At 46.8% G+C, this 22,721-nt stretch overlaps 1 protein-coding gene across 1 annotated transcript in view; it reads right to left on the bottom strand.

Moving 5' to 3' along the window:
- The window catches only part of LOC102367873 (connector enhancer of kinase suppressor of ras 2-like), a 703,948-nt gene that overhangs the window by 369,711 nt on the left and 311,516 nt on the right, over nucleotides 1-22,721 (bottom strand). The gene's annotated exons all lie outside the window — the stretch shown is intronic.

A 22,721-nucleotide genomic window follows, 5' to 3' on the forward strand; every position in this document is an offset into this window, starting at 1 on the left:
CAAACAGACTGTTGCCATGCACTAGGGGGGAGGGCTTGGTGCCTGCCTGTACTGGCTGAGGCCAGCAGGTGGGGGGTGCTCCCACACGCCTCCCAAGAGGCTGCCAGCCCCACCCCCACCCCCATCCTCAGTCCCCTGCCAGCTGGTGACTGTCAGCAGCAGCTGGGGGAAGAAAGGGGGGTGAAGGAACCCCACCACCACCATGAAGGCCTCCCCACAGCTTGCTCCCTTCCCCACCAGCTTCGGCTGGGTAGCCCCACACTGGAGCTCTTGGCTGCAGCTGTCAAGAGGCTCAGGCCAGGGAGAATAGAGAGCCCCCCTCCATACAGACATGTCCTGACCTGCTGTGAGACCCCAGCCAACAAACTGTTGGGGGAGGCCTCATGGTGGGAGTTGCCCAGTGAGGGGCCCCTGGGATGGTGGCAGAATGCAACCTGCATTAAAGCATGATGGGTGTGGTACAGATGTTCAAAAAAGCACTCTAACCTAAAGCACTTTAGTTTAATACCACATCCATTGGGGGTTAACTTAGAGTGGGATCTGCCATTTTTGAAGTGCTTTCAGCGCTGTGAATGCCTGTTCTGTTACAGCTTTAAAGCACTTTCTGTGCACTCAACATGTGTTAAGTGTAATGTCTGTACCTAGCCCAAAAGGCCAAGTCCAAGGTTGACCAGAAAAATAGAGTTCCTGTAAGCTATGAAGCTTTCACTATGATCTCAGATCTATTTCCAAGTCATTGTAAATAAATAATGATGATATTTTTGTCCAAAAACGCCCTCCAGCCAAGAAACTCAAGCACCTGCCAACATGTTAATCCTCAGAAGCATCCCTTTTTACAGGTGAGGGAACCATGATGGAGGAATTATAGTTATATGTCCAAAGCCAACCAGGAATTCCTTTGATGGCACAGCAGGAAAACAGATCCTAGAACCTCTGACTCCAGGGGACTACTCTGGAGTATGAGAGCTGTCCCCATCTAGAACTGCATCAGCTGGAAAAAGTGTAAAATCACATGTAAGCATGCCGTTTCTTATTAGCTCTATCTAATAGCTATTGGGCCAACATCTTTCCACTGATTTTATTCGGCTTTGTATCAGGGCACGTCCGTATTGTTTCTACCTTCAAGGACATAGAATATAACTCAATAAATGTGTTCCTATCCCTGTGTGTGGCATATAGAGAAAAACTACCCCCCTCTTAAATTATGTCCTCATCTTGGCTTATAAAAGTATAGGTGTATTAGTTAGTCCTCCAATTTTTGAGTGACTACACTGTACAAATACAATTATGCTGTATTATAGTTTATAACTGAAGCCACTTTTAACCCTTAACACTATTTTTATCCAATATATACAAGTTAAATAATTAGCCCTTTCCATGCTGTGTAATGCTGGTGGTAGATGTCAGGTTGAATTCTGACCAGTGTTAAGTGCAAACATTTTTCCAGTACATAAACTTCAGAACTTAATAAACTCTGGATAAAATGCTTAGAGAGCAAATTTACCATTATAGCTTTCACCAAGATTTAAAAACTTAGTTAAAATCAATAAAGGGTTTTTGTGTCAGAAAGAATATTAAAGAGCTATAAATAAAATGATATGAGAAGAAATACTAGGTTACTATAAATGAGGAAAAGGAAAGGACACTAGAGGACAAAATTAAATGTTTAACTCTCCAGTATCTGAAACTAAAGTGACATCTGTTATAGCATATTTTATATTGAAACAATCTGAGATTAGATGCAAGCAGTAAGAGAATTACTGCTTCCTTAAGATTACACCAACTTTAGCCATTTTGAAAGGATACCATTCCAAGTCACTATAAGTACATAATAATTGGTGATTATTAATATCTGATGAAGTGAGCTTCTGTTCACAAAACCTTTTGTGTCTTTATGTCAGTTAGTTGACAAGGGGCCTAATCATTGATATTAACAATTCGAGCTTTTGTAGGCTAAAGCATTTTACAAACAAGTCCTAACTACACGCTTATCACAACTATAAATATATTAATTCCATTTTACAGAGGACCTGTAAACTGAGATAAAGGAAATTTCAAGTGATCTGTATAAGGTCACACAGTAATTCCACAGCTGTCACAATTGGGAATCGCACCTAGAACCCCTGTGCTTTAGTCTTAAAAACATGTTAAAGTAAATGATGCTCTCTGAATAACACAATATCATGACAGCCCAGATGTTGAAGTAGATAAATTTGGTCGAAAGAAATGATACTTTAGATTGTTCAGTAGCTGCTGTAGGGAGATTTCACATGTACTTAAGTTATCCCAGTTTTTTTGTAGTCAATTTATTTAAATCCTACCCCTGGGCCATGACATGAACAGCATTTCTTTGAAGCACTTTAAGCCCTGAACATACGTACAATTCAGTATGTGACTGTGTACAGATGTTAATTTCTAATGAAATTTCTTCCAATAGAAAAATAGCCAGGGAGCTGGAGCATACATTTGGTTGCCCAGCCCAATGACTAGAGAGCTTCTCCCTGGGTCATCCTTGCCCTTAAAGGAGCCTATTAATTGACAAGCCATCCACTCCCTTGTCAGGAAAAGGTGCAGGCTGTCAACTAGCAGTTAGCAGCTGCTGGAAAGCAGTACCTGCCACAGACAGCCCTGGGAGGGTCTCAGCCTTGGGTTAAATGCCATTCCAACCTGCCAGTCAGCTGCCTAGCAGGAGAACAACATTTTCTGGTGGTTAGAACCTTCCTGGTCATCCCCAGAGGAGAATAGCCCTGCTCCTTGCGCTCCTGGCTGACTGGTTGGAGTGCAGGGTTGAGGAGCACTCAGTCACTGTGACTAGGCTCTGGGAGCCTTGCAGCATGGGCATAGCAGTCCACTTCCCCCTGTGCTTCTCTGGGCTGACCCAGAGCAGTGTTGGATAATGAGGTGCCATTTTACTTCAGTGGCAAGGCTCCTACATTGCTCCATGTCACCTGGGAGGCATGGGCAACAAAGGAAAGCTGGAGTGGTCAGGGCCTGAGCTAGGGAAAGCTTCAAAACTTCCAGCTTCTCTGGCTTCCCCTTCCCCCCTGCCATACAAGTGAGCATCAGGGATAGTAGTTTAAAAGCCAAGGAGGTAAGAGCTGGGAGTGTGGAGGCCTTTCCCAGCCTGACTCCCATCTCACCATTGCTACTAATGGAAATTTAAAAGCTGGCAGATGGAAGTGGGACCACGGGCCCTGCTCCCAGATGCTGGTTTTTAAATTATCACTGTGCCACTCAGCTGGGTAGTGAGACAGTACAGGAGATCCAGAAGAAAGATATTCTTGGAGCTCTGCACCTGGCTGCCAGCTTTTAAATCACTGCCCCACTGCTTACTCAGGCCGTGAGGGCAGCAAGGGGGAGCTAGTAGCAGCCAAAAGCCCTCTTTCTCTTCCCAAAACCAGGGAGCGGTGTCTGCTGTTCCCCTCACCTTCCAGTCCATGGGAGTGCGGGAGTGGCCTCCACACTTTCTCAAGGCTGGGGTGACTTCTGTCTTAGGAAGGCACAGGAACCTTTCCCCCGGCTACTCTCCTCCTGGTCCCTGAAAGAAGTTAAGTCAGGAGAAAGCGTATAGATTTTCAGGCTTCTAGGAGAAACTCTCCTGGGAGTTAGATAACCCTGGTTGTTCCTGGGTCACTTTTCTCTTGAAGTGGCCATTATGGATCTGGGAGAAAAAGCTTGAGTATTTTGTACATTTTGGTTTCTACTGAGAGAACAGTAATTCTCCCAGTAGAAACTGAACATCTGTACCTGGTTGTGTCACAATTAAGTATTTATTTTTAACTGACAACCACTACTAGGTCAATACCATGCATGAAAGTGGGTAATTACTGGCTGTTATTGTGCAGAAAGAATAAGGTGCGAGGTAGAAGTGTTATGCTGTCAACAAGGGGGCTGAGTGGATATGAAGAACTGATATGGAAGCTCTCCAGATAACTACAGTTTTTTTGGTTTGGCCCTCGGGGCTGCTTTGTAACCACATCTCCAAGATGCAACTGCAAGGTTTCTCTTCTGCAACTTTTCCTTTTCATTATGCTTGAAGTGCCTTCTCAACTAGTCATCGAGAAAGGATCGAGACTTAGTATTTTAAAAAGCCTCTCTCTTCCTTTCCCCTATTTGTAGTAATATAACTATAACTCTTCTAGTCCCTTAGCTGATTTCCAAAAATAAAAATAAAAGCACCTACACAACTCAAAAGTGCTGCTTCAGGATTAGCCTTTCTTTCCTCTTTTAAAAATGTACATTTCTATTTATAGGTACTTGAAAGTGCAGGGGGTATCCTCTTACTCCTGTATTTTATCTTTAGGAATATAAATAAATGTTCAGGTGAGGTGCAACAGAATCATGATCTTCCTTGTCTATTTGGTGGCATCTTTCATTCTGAGCCATGCAGAGTTATGACAATTAACAAAAAAGTCATGTAAAAATTCTGTAGTCGAGTAAAAAGAAATAATTTAATAATAAAAAATATCTTATTATAGTTACCATATTTATTTGAATATAAGATGTGTTTTTCCCCCAATCAGTAGGGGGCAGGGGGAACCACTTGTCTTACATTAACATACAAGGAAACTTCACTAAAAACATCATTTATCATTCAACTGCTGCCAAAAGAAGCATGTACTTCATAATAGAAACTAACTATGACATTGATTAAGTGCAGCCAACACTAAGCTTGACTATAAACAACATAGCTCATATGGTCCAAACACTTATTTTTTTAAAGAGAATTTTTCATGTTCTAATCCAAATCAGCCAAATCAATTCCAAATCTGTGAATCAGTCAAGAACCATGAGTGGCCTTACTACCAGCAAACATCCTTCACCTCACCTCGGGCTTCAGATGTTTCCAAATCCTTTGGCAGGCATCCTACGTGCAGGCCCAAGTCTGGAGGCTTGGAGCTCGGATGCCCCTGAGTTTCACTTGCCCTCAGCCATAAGACCACAGGAGCAAGCTAGGGAGGAGTCTCCCATTTCCATAAAGAGGGCACAAAACCAATATCTTTCCACTCAATCAGCAAGTGGGAAGTTTACTATATATTACCCTCCATGGGTACTACCCCATGCCAGAAAAGTGATTACCCCGAGTGTGACTAGAAAAATTGCCCTGGTGGTCATGGTTTTTCCCCTACCAGGTCCAAACACATTGATGAGAACTTACCACAAGAATATGCGAATGTAAACTATCTGGATAAGATGTATGGTAGTGTCCATTGCACTCGCACAGCACTGACTTTTTTTCAAGTCATGGTGAGTCACTATACTGACTACATTTTGACTTCTTCACTCCCACAACTGAGCTGTACCTTTCTCTCCCATGTCCAATGAGTCCTGTTTTTTTAAAAGCCTTAAATGTCTGGCAAATATTACTGAACAGGGCCCCAAGCAGCTTACCCAGAATCCTGCTGTCACCCCCTCTCTCGGCCTCTTGCATATGATGAGTGTGGTCCCACCCTCCATGACATGAAGCCAGACAGGTTGCCCTGTGTTTCATGTGCATATAAAGTTTTGGAGGACCCCAGGACTCATGACAAGAGCACCTAGTTCTATTAGCACATGGGTCCTTTCCATGGGGGGTATCTGGAGTGGTGGCATACCAAGTGGGGGAGGGAGGGAATGGGCACTGGCCCTGGGGGGCGGGGGGGAGGTGCCAGGCAGACAGCGGACAGAGTGCCTCCCATGTTTTGTGGGTGAAGCAGGTTGTGACTTTCTTTGGCCATTCCAGCTGGAAATTCCAGCCACTGCCCCTTCCCCCGCAGCCAGTTTGCCGCACTGCTAATTCCCCCATGGAAGTGCCGTGGGGTGGGAGGCAGGACCCTATACCCTGCTCCGATCATTCCCAGAGGGCGGGGGTGGTACAAATGCAAGCACTGGTCCCCAGGCACCAGAGGCCCACAGTACTCTATAGTTCTGGAGTACACACATGTGGCAGCAAGGACTGCGTGTTACTGCAAGTATGTTTTTTTCTAAGTCATTGTTTTCAAACTTGATTCTCACTTCCATGTTCCCAGAGGGCATGTCCAGATGAGTGCAGAAGTGTGGTATGCAGGTCCGCAAACCCATTTGCAGCACCACACATTTAGGCATTCCCCATGCTGGTACTAGGGATCCTAGGGCCAAAAAACCCCATGCCAAATAAAGTTGGGCAGTGCATGTGGTGGCAGTGTGTGCTGCCCAAAAATGGAGCCTGGTTGGCCAGAGTCACATTCCAGCTACTAGTCAGGCTTCCTGCTGTAGGAACACTGCACCTGCAGCTCCCAGAGGTGGGACCCCAGGTAAAGCTGCTGAGTCCAGCACAGTCGCTGGCCCCAGTCTCCCCTATACCACCTGGTGTAACCTGCCACATACCAGAACGTGAGTTGCATGGGTGTTCCCTGGGGACAAGTAGCAGTAGCACAAGATGTTCTGCTGCTACTTGTCCCCAAGGAAACACACGTTCCCACTCGTCTGGACATGTACAGAAAGAGCATGGTTTGACAGTGAGAAAGAGGCTGCGGGGGAAGGAAGTTGTGGTGGGGAGGGAATTTGCAAAGGACAAGGGATCTACCTGACCCTCCCAGACTTATTTTCCCTATTGAAGCAGTGGGAGGGGGTTAAAATTCAAAGCATATTTCCAATAGTCAGATTCTATACCTGGAAAATTATAACGAATGTATACGTTTTTCATATATAGAATCTAATTACCAGGGATTTTTCGTATAATCAGGGTCATCTTATATTTGAATAAATACAGTAATTAAGTTCTCATTCCATATTCAGATCTCCCATGTAGATTCTGTAAACATAACGAACTTTCAAAGTGAATTGTTTTTGGATTTAACTTTGTTTTTGTTAGGATAAATTACCAAACCTAGTTTTTCCTTCTGTTTAAGTTGAGAAAACACAGTGGAATGCAGCTGAAACCTCTGAGATTTCCCTTCAATACTCTGTGTTAGATATGAATTCTGCCTACTTTCAACTCAAAGCCAAAACCAGTGAGATCTGAAGGGTCAAGACAGATCTAGTTTCATTCTGTTTGAGGACACCTCTTTAAATAGCCCATTTCAGGGCTATGATTACATGGATGAAGTATGAAGGTAGAGTTTCAGTGATTTACACAGTTACCAAAACCCAGAAAATCTCTGATTTTTGTTTATTTTAGAATATAGGCAGTTCCGAGTTCTGAACACGAGTCATGTTCTGAAGCCTGATAGCTCTCATTTCTTCCCTTATTTCCACTTCTCATAATTCTCTACCACCATCAGACCTGTGTAGATACATTACAGCCTTTTTTTAGTCTAACTTATTCAAAGTTCAAAACCAATATTTAATCAAACCTCTTTATCACATTAATCAGTCAAATTAAAGAAAATTTTTCATCAAAGAAAACTTTAATCTTTCACATATAAAGATGCACAGGTGTCACCAAAGCCATAACTTGGCCCACAGAACCTTAATATTGGTGATGATATGCAAAAAGCAGAGATTCAGATTCCTTATTAGCTCCCAGAATTAATTTGCACTGCTGTCACTTCTGAAAAATGTCTGCAGTTTATCAGCTGAGCACATATGATATGGAAATCTTTAAATTCAATAAGAATAGGAGCCTACAATGCCATTTTTACTGTCACTTGTCAGAACAGAACCACACTTTATGCTGGTTGTTTATGTTAGTATCATACAAATGGGCACCTAATACTATGATACTGTCCTTGTAAATTAAAACATGCAGTGACAATAACTAGTAGAGTGTATAATATAATCTGCACTACAGAAAGAGAACAAATAAGACAGATACACTTCCTGTACACTTGTAGTCCTTTGAGACCAGGCAAGATTTCAGAATCTGTTCTTTAAAGTGCCACATTAACAATATATATCCACCCCAAGAGCAGGTGAAGTTACCGGTCATATACAATTCTTCAATGTTTTGAATTTTCTTCACTGTTAGTCAGGAGAAAAGGTGAAGAGATGGTAAGGTCCAAATGCCAAAACTATAAAGTTATTATATTTTTCTTTCATTTTCTTGTCTACTATATGTTTCATTTATATATAGTTGTGTGCAAGGTTCCCACTTTGCATTACCTTCTCATAAACTCTGACTATATATCAGCTTATGTGGTATTATTTAATAAGGATCAGCCTTGAGAGAAACAGTTTCTTTAACATATCTGGTTTGTAAAGAGGAACAATCAACCCCACTATCACTTATTCATTTATTCTTACAAATATAGCTCTCAGCCATCCCATGCATGTTATAATCACTTAGGATGCTTTTTACTCAGAGCTGAACTGGGAAACTAATCCAAGTTTTTGTAGAACTTTTCAGTTGAACGGCTTTTCAAGCTATTTTTTAACTGCATTTGATCAACCCTTCAACCATTTTTTTTTAATCTACAATTTCAAAATAGCAAAGTTTATGACAAAGCAGAATCTTTATATTTTGGAATTGCCTAAAAGCTCTTATGCTCTCAATTGCCAAATCTTTGCATCTAATATCATGATATTATTTTTACTAGATTTTGTAGAAAGAGCAAAGCAACAACAAAATACAAATTCCATGATATCTACGTATCTAGATGGATTTTAGTGTCTCAGAATCAAAATTAGTTCATAAAATGCAAATCTAACCTGATTTCAGACTATCACAGCTAACCACCTCTCTCAGTTTCAGTATTGCCATTGGGATCCAGCTAAAACAGTGAGGTACAACACAAATGTAGACATGAAATATAGTATTATTAGAGTTTTTGGAAGACTTGATGTGTAACCAACTGTCCTTCCCTCTCCAGGGACAGCTGCACCAAATGAACAATTGAGTTCAATGTGGATTTTCTTGCCCTAGTCAAGTATATTACACCCTAAGTAGCTGATCATGCAATACAGCTCATTTTTGCAGGATGTCAAATGGGGAGTAAGAATCACACCGTTGGAAAAATCTTTTTCTACATTCTGCCTTCCAAGAACAAGGCAAATGCTTTATTTAGGGATGTGCTTTATGTGAGGAAATACAGTATTTGCATGAGAGCGCCTAACTAATCTAATTGAAAGAAAAACAATTCTTTATTGCAAACTAATTAAAATTTTTACTGTTTATAAGACTATAAATTGAGATTTAGATATGAAATAAATGTAACTTATTTTGGCAGCATTGAATAGCATTTTATTAACCTCTTCATCTTATATTTCATCTTATCTATTAAATAGACAAAAATTGTGAAGTACCAACTGTATGTTACAATCTTTTATCATTTCAAGATACACAGTTTGTAAAAATAATTTTAAATTCCAAATTTAACTTGTGAGTTAAATAGTGCCAGTTGCAGTTTAGAAAGAGCACAGAAACACCTGGTAGCTACTTTAAACAAACCACAGTGAATTTTTTAAAAGTCAAAGTCTTTTTTTTACCATGAATATATGTATACTTCACTAAAAGAAAATTCTGAAAGTTCAGACATTTACAGACTGATATTAATATATAAAAACCTGGGAGCTGGAGTGAATACATATATACAGAGATCTTATAACTGTGATTTTTTTTCAGGATGAAGTAGATGTCCCAGAGACAATAAGAAAATAGTAGGGGAAAGAAATATGAGATGGAGGATGGGTACTACAGTTGGACATACTGGCATTAGGGTTAGATTTCATAGACATAGATTTCATAGACTTTAGGGGCTGGAAGGGACCTTGTGAGATGATCAAGTCCAGCCCCCCTGTCATAGGCAGGAAGTCTGCTGGGGTCAAATGATCCCAGCAAGATAAGCATCCAAATGCCTTTTGAATGAATCAAGACTAGGTGCTTGCACCACCTCTGGGGGCAGTCTGTTCCTGACACTCAGGTTGTAAAGAAATGTTTCCTTATGTCCAATCTAAATTGGCCTTCCAAAAGTTCATGGCCGTTAGACCTCATTATCCCTTGGGGGGGCCCTGGTGAACAACTATTCTCCCAGATTCTGGTGCACACCCCGTAAGGTGCCACCAAATCCCCCCGAGCCTTCTCTTCTCCAGGCTGAAGAGTCCCATGTCACTCAGCCTCTCCTCATAAGGAATGCTCTCTTGGCCTTTGATCATCTTAAGAGAAGAAGATAGAGGAGAACATCACCAAGAAGAAGGCTGGCTGAAAAGACCCATCCAGAGCTGCCTGGAAGATGATTGTCTCAGGCTCCAGGACATGTAGGGATAGGGCTGCCCCTCCCCTGGCACTACACGACAGGTATGCTTCCCTCACCCTGTACGAGAAGGCTCCAATGGAGACACCAGAGGAGGAAGTGGGTAGTCAGTGAACTGCCACTCCCAAGAGGAGATGCAGGGTTGGGGTGGGGGATGGGCTCTGGGGGATGGGTTCATGGGGTTGGGGGCACAGGTAGTCTTTTCCTCTGTACTCCTGGTTGCGGGTCACGGACTTAGGAAGGAAGAATGCATCAAGGCAGTGAACAGACGACTCCAGCAGTGGTGCTACCAAGAGGGCTTTGGTTACTTTGACCACAGCACACACTTCAGGGAGAGTGGACTCCTGGGAAGGAATGGAATCCACCTCACACGGATAGGTAAGTCCCTGTTCTCGGCCAGGATGGCCAATCTTCTAGATAGGGATTTAAACTAAAATCACACGGGGATGGGGAAACACTGACTGGAGCATGCCTGGGGACTGGCACACAAGAAAGCTCCGAAGTTGGGGACAATAAGACAACCACTTTTGTAAGAGCTGAGGAATGATTCTCCCTCAGTGTGACAGGAAATCAAGGGTCTCAATTGGAGGACTCAGGTGCCTGTACACTAATGCCAGGATCATGGGAAACAAGCAGGAGGAACTAACTCTCCTACTCTCCAGTGGGCATTACTATTTAGTAGGAATTAAGGAGACTGGTGTAACTCCTCACATGATTGGAACATAGCCATAGAGGGTTATACCCTACACAGAAGGGACTGACTAGGAAGGAAAGGTGGAGGTGTAGCTCTCTATGCGAGGGAGCAGTACACCTCCTTGGAGGCTGACTTTGGCTCCAAAGAAGAGTGGCTCAAAACCCTCTCGGTCAAACTAGGGGGGGCAGGAGGGACAGGGGTGTGATGAGAGAGACCTAACTGAAGGTGTATACTACAGATCACCAAACCAGGGGGAGGAGCTCAATCTGGAGTTCTCTTGAGAACTGACAGAGGCCGCACATGCATGGGACATGGTCATCATAGGTGACTTCAATTACCCAGACATCTCTTGGGAGGAACACTGAGTCAGATAGATTGTGTTGCTTCCTGACCTGTACCAAAGAGTTCTACCTGACTCAGGAAGTGCATAAGTCAACCAGAGGTAATGCTCTCCTAGATTTGGTCTTGGCCAAAGGAGACTATTTGGTGAGTGACTTGAATATAGAGGGTAGCCTGGACAACAGCGAACATGAAACCATTACATTCACTGTTGGTCACAAGGCAGGCAAATCAGCTAGCAGGTTTGAAGTTCTGGACTTCAAAAAAGTGAATTTCAACAGCCTCGGGGCACTAGTAGGGGAAGCACTGCAGGACTAGGGACCGAAGGTGAAAGAAGTGCATGAAGAGTGGTCAACATGATCCTCAAACCACAAAGGAAGTCCATTCCCATGTGGAGGAAAGGTAGCAGAAGGGCTGGTAAGCTCTCTTACATCTTGGTTTAATATGGATATCATGGTCCTCTTGAAAAAGAAGAAAGAGACATACAAACAATGGAAGCTTGTACAGTCTCCAAGGAGGACAATACAACAATGGCCCACACTTGTAGGGAGCAAATTAGAAGGCTAAGGCAGCAACTGAATTTAAACTAGCAACAGAAATCAAGGACAATAAGAGGTCCTTCTATAGGAATATAGGGAACAGAAGGAAAACAAGTGGAAGCATGGGGCCATTGCTTAACAACTCAGGACAGATGGATACCAACACTCAGGAGAAAACTGAACTCATGATTAACTACTTTGCTCTGGGGTTTCACTGGACCAAGGGGAAAATCATACTAGAAGGTTCAGAACGGGCATGGTGGGAATGACCACCTTCCTACTGTTGACATTGAGCTTGTACATAATCAGTTAGAAAAGTTAGACATTTATAAGTCAGCAGGGCTGGATGAACCTCATCCAAGGGTGCTGAAGGAGCTGGTCGAAGTCATCGCGGGACCTCTGGTGAAACTCTTCCAAAACTCGTGGCACTTGGGGGAGGTACCTGAAGACTGGAAGAGGGTCAATGTTGTGCCCATCTTCAAAAAGGGGTGGAGAGAGGACCCAGGCAATTATAGGCCCATCAGCCTAACTTCTATCCAAGGGAAAATCCTGGAAAAATTAATCAAGGAGTCTATGTGTGATATGCTTGCAGAAGGTAGAATTCTGAACAACAGCCAGGCAGCATGGCTTCTTCGCGGACAGGTCTTGTCTTACCAGTCTCATCTACTTCTACACCCAGGTAACTTGCCACCTGGATAAGAGAGAGGAGGTTGACATTGTATACCTAGACTTCCAAAAGGCCTTTGATCTGGTATCTCATGATGTTCTCATGGGAAAATTGGAGGATTGTGGGCTTAAAAGCTTGGCAGTTAGGTGGGTAGGAAGCTGGCTGTGGGGTAGCACCCAGAGAGTTCTAATGAATGGATCTGTGTTGTCCTGGGGAGAAGTGGCCAGTGGTGTATCTCAGGGGTACGTGCTTGGTCCAGTGCTTTTCAACATCTTTATCAATGATTTGGATGTGGGGGTGAATAGCTCACTGGACAAGTTCATGGATGACACCAAGCTATGGGGGAGTGTGGTCATGCTTGAAAATAGGTTGCAGGTACAGGTGGGCCTAGACAGGCTGGCAAATTGGGCAGATAGGAACCAGATGAAGATCAACGTTGAGAATTGTAATGTGATCCATCTGCAGATGAACAATTCCCAATTTACTTACAGGTTCAGTGGCACCATACTGACTAGCACCATGACCAAAAAGGACCAAGGGGTAATAATAGACCATAGTATGAACATGAGCTGTCTGTGTGATCCTCTAGCCAGCAGGGCAAACAATACTTTGGCATGCATCAACTGATGCATCTCAAGCAAAACTGAGGAAGTGATTCTTCCGCTTTGCTCAGCATCAGTGAGACTGCAGCTGGAGTACTGTGTCCAGTTCTGGGTACCGCACTTCAACAGGGACATGGAAAAGCTTGAGAGAGTCCAGAGAAAAGCCACCTGGAATAGTTTCATAGTTGGTAGGGTCAGAAGGGACCTGAGCAGATCATCAAGTCCAAACCCCTGCCATGGCAGGAAAGAGTACTAGGGTCAAACGACCCCGGTAAGGTGTTCATCCAGCCTCCTCTTAAAGACCCCCAGGGTAGGATCCAGCACCACTTCTCTTGGAAGTTGGTTCCAGATGCTAGCCACCCTGACAGTGAAGTAGCACCTCCTGATGTCTAGTCTGAATCTACCCTCTGCCAGCTTATGACTGTTATTTCTAGTCACTCCTGGTAGTGCTCGGGGGAACAGGGACTCCCCCAATGCCTGCTGGTCCCCTCTGACTAGTTTGTAAATGGCCACTACATCCCCCCTCAGCCTTCTCTTGTGGAGGCTGAACATGTTCAGGTCCCTTAGCCTCTCCTCGTAGGGTCTGCCCTGCTGCTCCCTGATCATGCGAGTGGCCCTCCTCTGGATCCTCTCCATGTTGTCCACATCCCTCCTGAAGTGCAGCACCCAGAACTGGACACAGTACTCCAACTGCGGCCTGACCAGTGTCGCATAGAGGGGAAGGGTCACCTCCTTGGACCTGTTTGAGATGCATCTGTGGATGCATGACAAGGTGTAGTTGGCCTTCCTGACCACGTCCCTACACTGTCGGCCCATGTTCATTTTGGTGTCAATAATGACTCCAAGATCCTTTTCTGCCTCTGCACTGATGACAAGGGAGTTCCCCAGCCTGTAGGTATGCTGCTGGTTCTTCCCCCCCAGGTTTCCCCCCACATCTTAGTGTCATCTGCGAATTTGAACAGGGTGCTTTTTAGCCCCTCATCCAAGTTGCTGATGAAGATGTTGAACAGTGCGGGCCTGAGCCCTGGGGGACCCCACTGCCCACATCCCTCCAGGTCAAATAAGACCCGTCCACAACCACTCTCTGGGTGCGGCCCTCCAGCCAGTTAGTGACCCATTTGAATGTGTAGGTGTCTATGCCACAGTCCCCTAGTTTTTTAAAGAGAATGGGGTGAGAGACAGTGTCAAAGGCCTTCCTAAAGTCTAGAAAGACTGCGTCCACTGCTACCCCTGCGCCTAAGGATTTTGTCACCTGGCCATAGAAGGCCACCAGGTTGATCTGACAGGACCTGCCTCTAATGAACCTGTATGGTCAGAGACTTGCAAGGCAAGCCACATGAGGAAAGGCTGAGGGACTTGGGCTTCTTAAGGCTAAAAATGAGAAAGCTGAGAGGGGACTTGATAGCAGCTTACCACTACATCAGGGGAATACATCAATGTCTCGATGAACAACTGTTCACCAGAGCATCCTTGGGGGCAAAACCAGAAGTAATGGCCAGAAACTCCTGGGAGACCATTTCAGGCTTAAAACTAGGAAAAAACTTGCTCACAGTCAGGGTGTCCAGACTGCAAGAAACTCCCTCCAGAGGTGGTCACAGAAGGAGACGAAGCGGGTCAGGCAAGACCTTCTAGCAACAAAGCCATGTTGGCTGGCACTCAAAAAGTTGCCTTCCATTAGCCTGTTGCTGATGGAACCCTTGATGATTTTCTCCAGGAACTTTCCATGGATGTATATCAGGTTTATTGGCCTGTAATTCCCCAGATCTTCCTTCCTTCCTTCCTTGAAGATTGGGACCACATTGACTCTTTTCTAGTCTTCCGGTACCTCTCCCAAGTACCACAAGTTTTCAAATATCTTCGCCATGGGGTGTGCTATGATGTCCGCCAGCTCCTTCAGGACTTTCGGGTGCATTCTGTCTGGGCCTGTGGACTTATGGATGTCAAGCCTCTCGAGGTGTTCCCTCACTTGATCTACATCAATTATGGGCCCATCTCTCACCCCCTGGATGCTTTGCATCCTGTCTGACAGGGTAACCCCCTTTCGTGGATGGAAGACTGATGCAAAGTAATCATTTAGGGGATTGGCCTTTTCCTGAGTCAGATTTCAGCTGCCCCATTTGATCTAGCAGGGGTCCAATGTTGCCTTTGTTCTGTCTCTGACTTCCCACATACCTGAAGAAGGACTTTTTGTTGTCCTTGATTCCTATGGCTAGCCTGAATTCAGTTTCTGCTTTGGGTTTTCTGGGCTGCTCTGTACAGGTGCAGGCTAGGGCTGTGTAGTCCTACTTGGTGATGATTCCCATTTTCCATCTGGTGTAGGCTTCTCTTTTTAGTTTCAGGAGGTCCAAAAGTTCCCTATTGAGCCAAGGGGGTACCCTGGCCCACTAACTGCATTTCCTGTGGGATGGAATGCACTTTCCTTGTGCTTCAAGGATTGTGTTCTTAAGGAACAACCATTCCTCATAGACTCCCCTTTCTATGGGGCCATGGTCTCTTAGTGTCTGACTGACCATTCTCCTGAGTTTATGAAAGTCAGCCTTCCCAAAGTTGAGGATTTCCTTTTTTACTGAGAGATTTGCCTGCCCTGCATTGGACAGAGAAGGTGATTAGTTCATGGTTGCTGTCACCAAGCTTCCCCTTGATCCTCAGATAGCTCACCAGAACATGTCCTTTGGCCAGAACCAGATCCAGCAGTGCCTCTCCCCTAGTTGTCCTGTAGACCTCTTGCATTAGATAGATCTCATCAATGCAAGCAAGGAAACTAAGTGACCGGTCAAATTTGGTCATGTGCTCATCTCACGAGAGGTCAGGGAGGTTGTAGTCCCCCAGATAACCACGTATCAGGAGCATGCAGCTCCAGCCAGTTCCCTTTTGAATTCATGATCCAGCTCTTCCTCTTGGTTGGGAGGTCTGTAATAGACTCCTACAATTAAATCCCTTTCCCCATGCTCTCCCTGTATTTTAACCCAGAGGGTCTCAAGACACCTTCCTTGGTTGCTAAATTCAGTTTGAAGGGAAGTGTACTGCTCCTTCACATAATGAGCTACACCCCCACTCCTCTTCCCAACATGATCTCTCCTGTACAAGGTATAGCCTTCTATACCTATGGACCAGTCATAGGTGGAGTCCCACCAGGTCTCCATTATCCCTATGAGATCATAATCTTTGTCACTCAGGAGGAGGGCCAGTTCCTCTTGCAAAACTCCTGGCATTTGTGTACAGGCAGTTGTGCCTGCCACGGGAAGCCCTGGCCTTCCCTGTGGGCTGGGATGCAATCATTCCTTGGAATGTCATTAGAGTAGGTTCCCTTGGGTTACCTAACCTATTAATACTGTGGTTGACATGACCTGGGCTAGAACTGTTAATTGACCACCTGTCCCCCAACAATCCTAGTTTAAAACCCTGTCAAGTAGGTCAGCCATTCTAGCTGAGAAGAGCTTCTTTCCTTTCAGGATGAGGTGGAGGCCATCCCTTCCCAACAAGCTGCTGCCTCCATGGCAGACCGGGGTTGAAGAAGCCAAACCCCTCATGATAGCACCATCACCGGAGTCTTTTGTTAACCTCTCTGATGCACGTTTCCCTCCAAGGCCCATGACCCATGATCAAGGAAAAATCTGCCTGTGCTCTCAGACCCTTGATCCTAGCCTGCAGAGCATGGTAGTAACTCATCACCTGGCTGGGGTTGCTCCGGGCCATGTCATTAGTGCCTACATAGATGAGTAGCATGGGGTGATGGTCAGAGAGCCAGATGAGTTTGGGGATCCTCTCAGTTACATCCTGGATGTGAGCCCTTGGGAGGCAGCAGACCTCATGGGCTAAGGGGTCATGGTGACAAATCACTCCCTCTGTCCCCCTCAAGAGGGAGTCGCCCACCATGATCACTCTGTGCCTTCTCTTAGGTGAGGTTGCTGGTGGCCCTCCATACTCACATGCTGGAGCCAGAGGCTCAGCTGATGTAAGGAATTTGAATCGATTGCTCAGCTCCAGGGGAGTGGTCACCCTGGTGCAGTGCCTCCTTGGGCTGAAAACTACCTTCATTCAGGCAACCTCTACCTGGACTTCATGGTGGTTCTTCATTTTCTCCCTGGTGTCACCAGCCATCCTTACTCTTTCCACTTTGTTCTTCTGGTGGAAAGCCTGGAAGTAGGTATCCAATTCCTGTGGGATGTCCAGGCATCCCTAATGGTGCATCCAGTTCCTGTAGGGATGTCCAGGCATCTCTAATGGTGCTCAGCCTCTGCACTATTGCCTGCAGTTCCCTAATCTGGCACTCCAGGGCTTCCACCATTGAGCACACCCCACAATGGGAGATGTCAGTGCTCCTAGACCCAGCTGCCTGCATCTGTGCTAGGCAGCCTCCACAGGAATCCAGGGGCGCCATTTGGGTGGAGGCTGGGGCCGTGGGTTCTGTGTAGGTGCGGGCAGGAACTGCAGGCTCCATTTGGGTACAAGCCAGAACCATAGGCTCCATCGGAGTAGAGGCCTTGGAGGTACCAAAGGGGAGGGGTCCACTCATGGAGAAGGTCTTAGGGGTGTGGTGTGTCTCCACTATAATCCATGTAGTAGTCCAGGCTACTATTGTAAAGAAACTTCTCATCTGGCTTGCCAGCTAGAGCCTCATGCTCCTCATGCTCACCCTCCTGTGCAAGCTCCCATGCAAACTCATATGCTGGGCCCAGAGCATGCTTGTTTGCATGCTCTGTTCATGAGGCTCTGGTTGCGTGGTTTCCTGGGGGTCTGGGCCAAGTAGGAGCCAGGTGGGGGCGTGGCCCTCCTCAGCTCCTCTCAGGTGCCTCCCACAGCTGGCTACTCCCCTCCCACCACAGGCCCCACTGACCTTCCAACTGTACCAGGGTTCAAGTCAGGGGTCCGCTGTGTGTGCTAGGGGTCACTGGGTGGTCCTGGGCTTGTGCAGGCACAACAGGCTTTCACCCATGTGTCTCTCGCTGCTGCTAGACCTGAACTCCAGCTTCTGCTGTTGGTGGGCCCCTTTTAAATCCTGCTCATGCGCAGTGGGCCCACCACCAGCACCATGCCACTCTCAGAGCCAGGAGACCCTGCCCCACCAGAGAGGGAAACAGTTAAGTGCCTCCCCCTTTCCTCTATTTACCTCCCACAGCTGGCTTCTCCCCTCCCACCGTGGGCCCCACTTGCCTCCCAGCTGTGTTGGGGGTCTATGGCATGTGCTCGGGGTCAGATATTGGAGATAGAGAGGCTGAGGTACAGGGACTGCCCAAGATCGAGGGGGAAAAAAAATATCACTTAAAAAAAAAAAATATGAGGAAAAAAGAATTAGATGGAGATCTACATTTGAGATAGCAGTTAGAATATGGGTGTCAAATATACAGTCCACAGGCTGAAACTAGCCTGTGGAGCCCAAAGATCCGGCCCAAGGGTAGCAGATGGACCCCATGTGTGGCATGAGGAGCAAATGTGGCTCATGGTCTGGACCTGACACTGCAGGCATTGTTTGTGGCACAGGGGTTTGGTCCGGCACACGAGCTGTACACAGCACTCACACCGGACCAGCTCTGAGCACTGCCTCCGAGTCAGTCTAGATAGGACCATGACAGAGTCAGAGCACAGGCCTGTACTGCAGGCCCTATGCTAGCTACCAATGCTGTGAGCATCACCCATAGCACCTGGTCCAGCATGTGTACTATGAGCACCACATGCCAGCGCTGCTTCAGGGTTTATTCTGCCTGTGATGTGCAGGCTGGACCTGGAGCCTTGTCTGCTGCCCACTGCATACAGCCCTACATACCCTGCCAGACAGCCCTACGCATGAGCTCAATCTTGACCAGCCCTGGAGCCAGCACTCAGGGCAAGTCCAGTGGGGCATGGCATGCATCGTCTGCCCTGTTCTGATGCCCTAGGTTGCATGCAGTGTTCCTGGTGCCAGGTCCAAATAGCAAGCCCTGGAGTGCAACTGGTATGTGCTGCCTGAAGCACAAGAGGGTCAGCACAGAAAGCATGCTGCATGTAATGCCTCACCAGACCAGCCTTGCCCACTGGCTAGATTCAGCCCGCAGACAGGCCTAGAGACCCTCATGTGACCTGTAAGGCTGAATGAGTTTGGCAGTCCTGAGTTAGAAGGAATTGACAAAAGGGAAAAGGAAGGAGGAGGAGGATGTATGCTATAATGAAGCCAGGTAAGGTGAAAGCTAAAAGTAAGGGGCAGTTGGTCAAAATTACAAAAAGAGGCCTACAAATTGCACCCCACTGGTGAGACAAGGGTAGGACCCAGTTATAATTTAGTATAGCTTCTGCTTTCTGCTGTCTGTTACAGACACTGCTTTTGTTTTTCAGGCTTTTATTCTAACTGTTGTGAAACAAAAATGAGTTATTCAAACTCATTCTTAATCTTTTGCTGCTTTAATTGTTGAAATAGTATTTTAAAGTTAACAAACCTATGTAATGGTAAATTGTAGCTCCATACCCTGAGTAAAAAAAATACAACTAATTTTTATGCATCTATAATAAATCAACAATTTCATTGTCATGTAATTTAATATTTTTAAGTGGAATTATCTAGTATCTACTATGCTACTTATGTGTACTACATAGGTGGTATGTTCATTGCTTACAAAATATGTACCATTTGGCATGCAGATTATTACCAGTACTATTATTACATGCCTTATAAGACTGGCACAAGCGATATTTGAGCACTATAGGGCACATCTACATATGCAATTAATGCACCTGAATTTTCGACGCAGAAAATTCAGGTGCATTAGGGCACACTTTTGCACATGCACCTGTGTCGGGAGCAAACTGAGCCCAACAGAAGCAGTCTAGTCCAGAGCTGCTTTTGTAGCCCTCTGCTACCCTGCAGCAGCCAGAAGGAGCATCATGCTCCACTGGGTGCCAGACCCAGGCTGGTAGGGTGCATGGGGGTCAGGCCTGGGTTCCAAGGGCGGGGTGGAGGGGAGATGTCCCGGCTCCAGGGGCAGATCCCTCCCAGCTGCATGGTGATCAGAACAGGCTCTGAGCCCCAGGGGGCAGGGCGAGCTGTCTGGGATCTGGGGATAGCTCCTTCCCAGCTGTGTGGGTCTCAGAATCCCAGCCCAGATTGGCAGCACTGGCTTGAGGCTATGCTCCATGCCCAAGTGGCAGCAGCTTCTTGATCTCGTCCCTCACTTTGCTTGCATGCAGTGCAAGAGTCTGGGATGAACTTGCAGGATCAGTCCATCATCTAGAAAGGTAAGGGGGCATCTGCCCACTCAATGGCCTCGGACCCTGCTCTGGTCCCCAAGACTGGCTCTTGGTAAGCACCATCCTCTGTGTTTCAAAATTGCTCTGCCTCCCAAGGCACTCGGCTGGAGGGAAGGCAGTGATGAGCTGGGATCTCCCAGTCCATATCCCAGCTCCTGCCCAGTGCCAGGGGAGGTGGGAGCTGAGCAGCACTGGGACCAGAGGGACCCACATCTCCCCCTAGTCCCGATGCTGCTCGACTCTTGCCCAGTGCAGCAGAGAGGTGGGATCTGAGCAGCACCAGGACCTGGGGGGGGGATGACTCATATCTCTCTCTAGTCCTAGTGCTGCTCAGCTCCTGCCTCCCCCCAGCACTGGGCAGGATCCAGGACATGAGCTGGAGGATCCCACCTTGTTGCTGCCCTCCTTTTGGCTGAGTGCCGTGGGAGGCATCATGACCCTGAGGTGCAGAGAATGACAAGCACCGATAGCCAGCCCCAGAGTAGGGTCTGAGGCCATTGAGCAGGTGGCTGTCCACTTACTTTTCTTGATGAGGGCTTGTTGCCCTGTAGGGTCAGGCCAACTCTCAGGATCTCAATATTGTGGCATTAGACAGGAGGGTGTTACACAATTGCACATATACAAAACACACAAATCAATTAGGTGCATACACACACACACACACACACACACACACAAAACTAACTCTGGCACATACACATCCAAACCAGCCTCAGTACATTCATACCTATCACCAATTCAAGCACATACACCCCAAAAGTTGGACACAGATCACTAATTCATATATCATGTACACAATGCCATATTTAATTTATTTATATATATATATATACACACACACACACACACTCTCTCTCTCACCAGTTCACACACATACAACCCACCTACACATACACACAGGTAAGTTCCTAATTTGGATGGTACAGTGTGCATGTGTGTACTTGGGGTACCTGGGGGAAGGTTCAGGTGAGAGAGAGAGAGTTAAAGTGTAGAGAGTGAAAGTTGCCAGAACCAGGATTAGAACCAGTGGACTACAGAGAAGCTGGTTGAGGAACTGAGGCTTGGGTTTATTTAAGGTAGACTGGGGCTGGAAACTGAAGCAGACAGATGAGATTTGGGGGGGGGGGGCAGATAAGTGGTGGCAAGAAGGAGACAGCCAGGAAAGAAACTGAGGCAGAAACCTGGTTGCTATGGGGAAAAGGAAAAAAACAGTGGGGATAAGACAGTGGCAAAGAAACAGGGGGTTTGGAGGCAGAGAGGAGCTCAGGACAGGTGCTGGAGGTGGCAGTGAGCCAGAAGCAGGAGAGGGAGAAATGAGACAGAAGTTAGAGGGGCGAGGAGCAGAGATTGGAGCAGGGCCAAACCATAGTAAAGCAAAACCCAACTTAGGGGTCCAAATAACAGTTTTATTAAACAGGCAACACAATACACAGCCCCATGAAGTTATTGGTTCCCCCCTCCACACACACACACACGGCAGGAGAAAGACTCAGTGGAAGGGCTGGAGTCCAGGTAGGGAAGAGAAGCAGAGTCCAAGTCCTTGGCTGAGGAGGGGATGGGGGGTTGTAACAGGGGGCCTACTTGGGGCCACTTTTCCTGCGGCCCACCCACCTTTTTCTGGACTAACCACCCACCTTCTTGTCTGCCATGCCTTATTAATTAGTTCATTGATGTAATTAAGCAGGAGGCTGCCCATTTCCTGCCCCAATGCCAGGGGGCACTATCTGCAGCTCCATTCCTCCCCTACGCCTCAGGGCAAGCCTCACAGATGGCACTTAGCTGTTATCATCATCACCAGCCCCACTCTGGGCCCCAGAATCCCACTAATTGAACCCCACCTGGATTCTTCTCCTCAGGCGGTTTCATCCACTTTCATACTAGGCAGCATTGCTCCCAGAACCACTTCCCCTTCCAGGTGTGGTTCCCCCCCAGGACCTTTGGCTCCTCTAGCGCTGGCCCACCTCCAGGCCAGTCAGAGCCCCAGGTGTGCAGCTCTTGGGCGTTCCTCACGGTGGGCCCCTGGCCCTTCAACCCTTCCGGTCCTGGCCCTAGCATGGACTAGTCAGGGGAAGTCCAGACAGGCCTAAGTCTGTGGCCTTTTCTCACTTTCTGGGGGTCCACCTTCCAGGCCCTCCAAACAAAGGGGTAACCCACCCAGGTGTGGGAGCTGGGGATAAGGCACCCCAACCCACCTTTCACTGGGGTGGTAACTGGCCTGGCATTTCCTGGGGGCTCCCACACCACTGGGAGCCCCACCAGACCACCCACTCCCAGCAGGGTGCAGTTTTAGGTCATACCCAGGACCAAGAGCCTCCTTACCATCCCCTACAGCTCCTCCCTTACCTCCAGATGACACCTGCAGCTCTGTGGCCAGGCAATATTGCTGCCTGGCCTCCAGCAGTAGAATGGCCCTGTTATATGGGCAGCCCCAGATCCAAATTGGCTGCCTTCATCAGGCACCTGGCAGCTGCCAGCTCCAGGCCCTTAAAGTGGCAGGGACAAAAAGTGCCCCGC

The sequence above is a fragment of the Alligator sinensis genome, unplaced genomic scaffold, assembly GCF_000455745.1.
Source record: "Alligator sinensis unplaced genomic scaffold, ASM45574v1 scaffold666_1, whole genome shotgun sequence".
In the NCBI taxonomy this organism is placed as follows: Eukaryota; Metazoa; Chordata; order Crocodylia; family Alligatoridae; genus Alligator; species Alligator sinensis.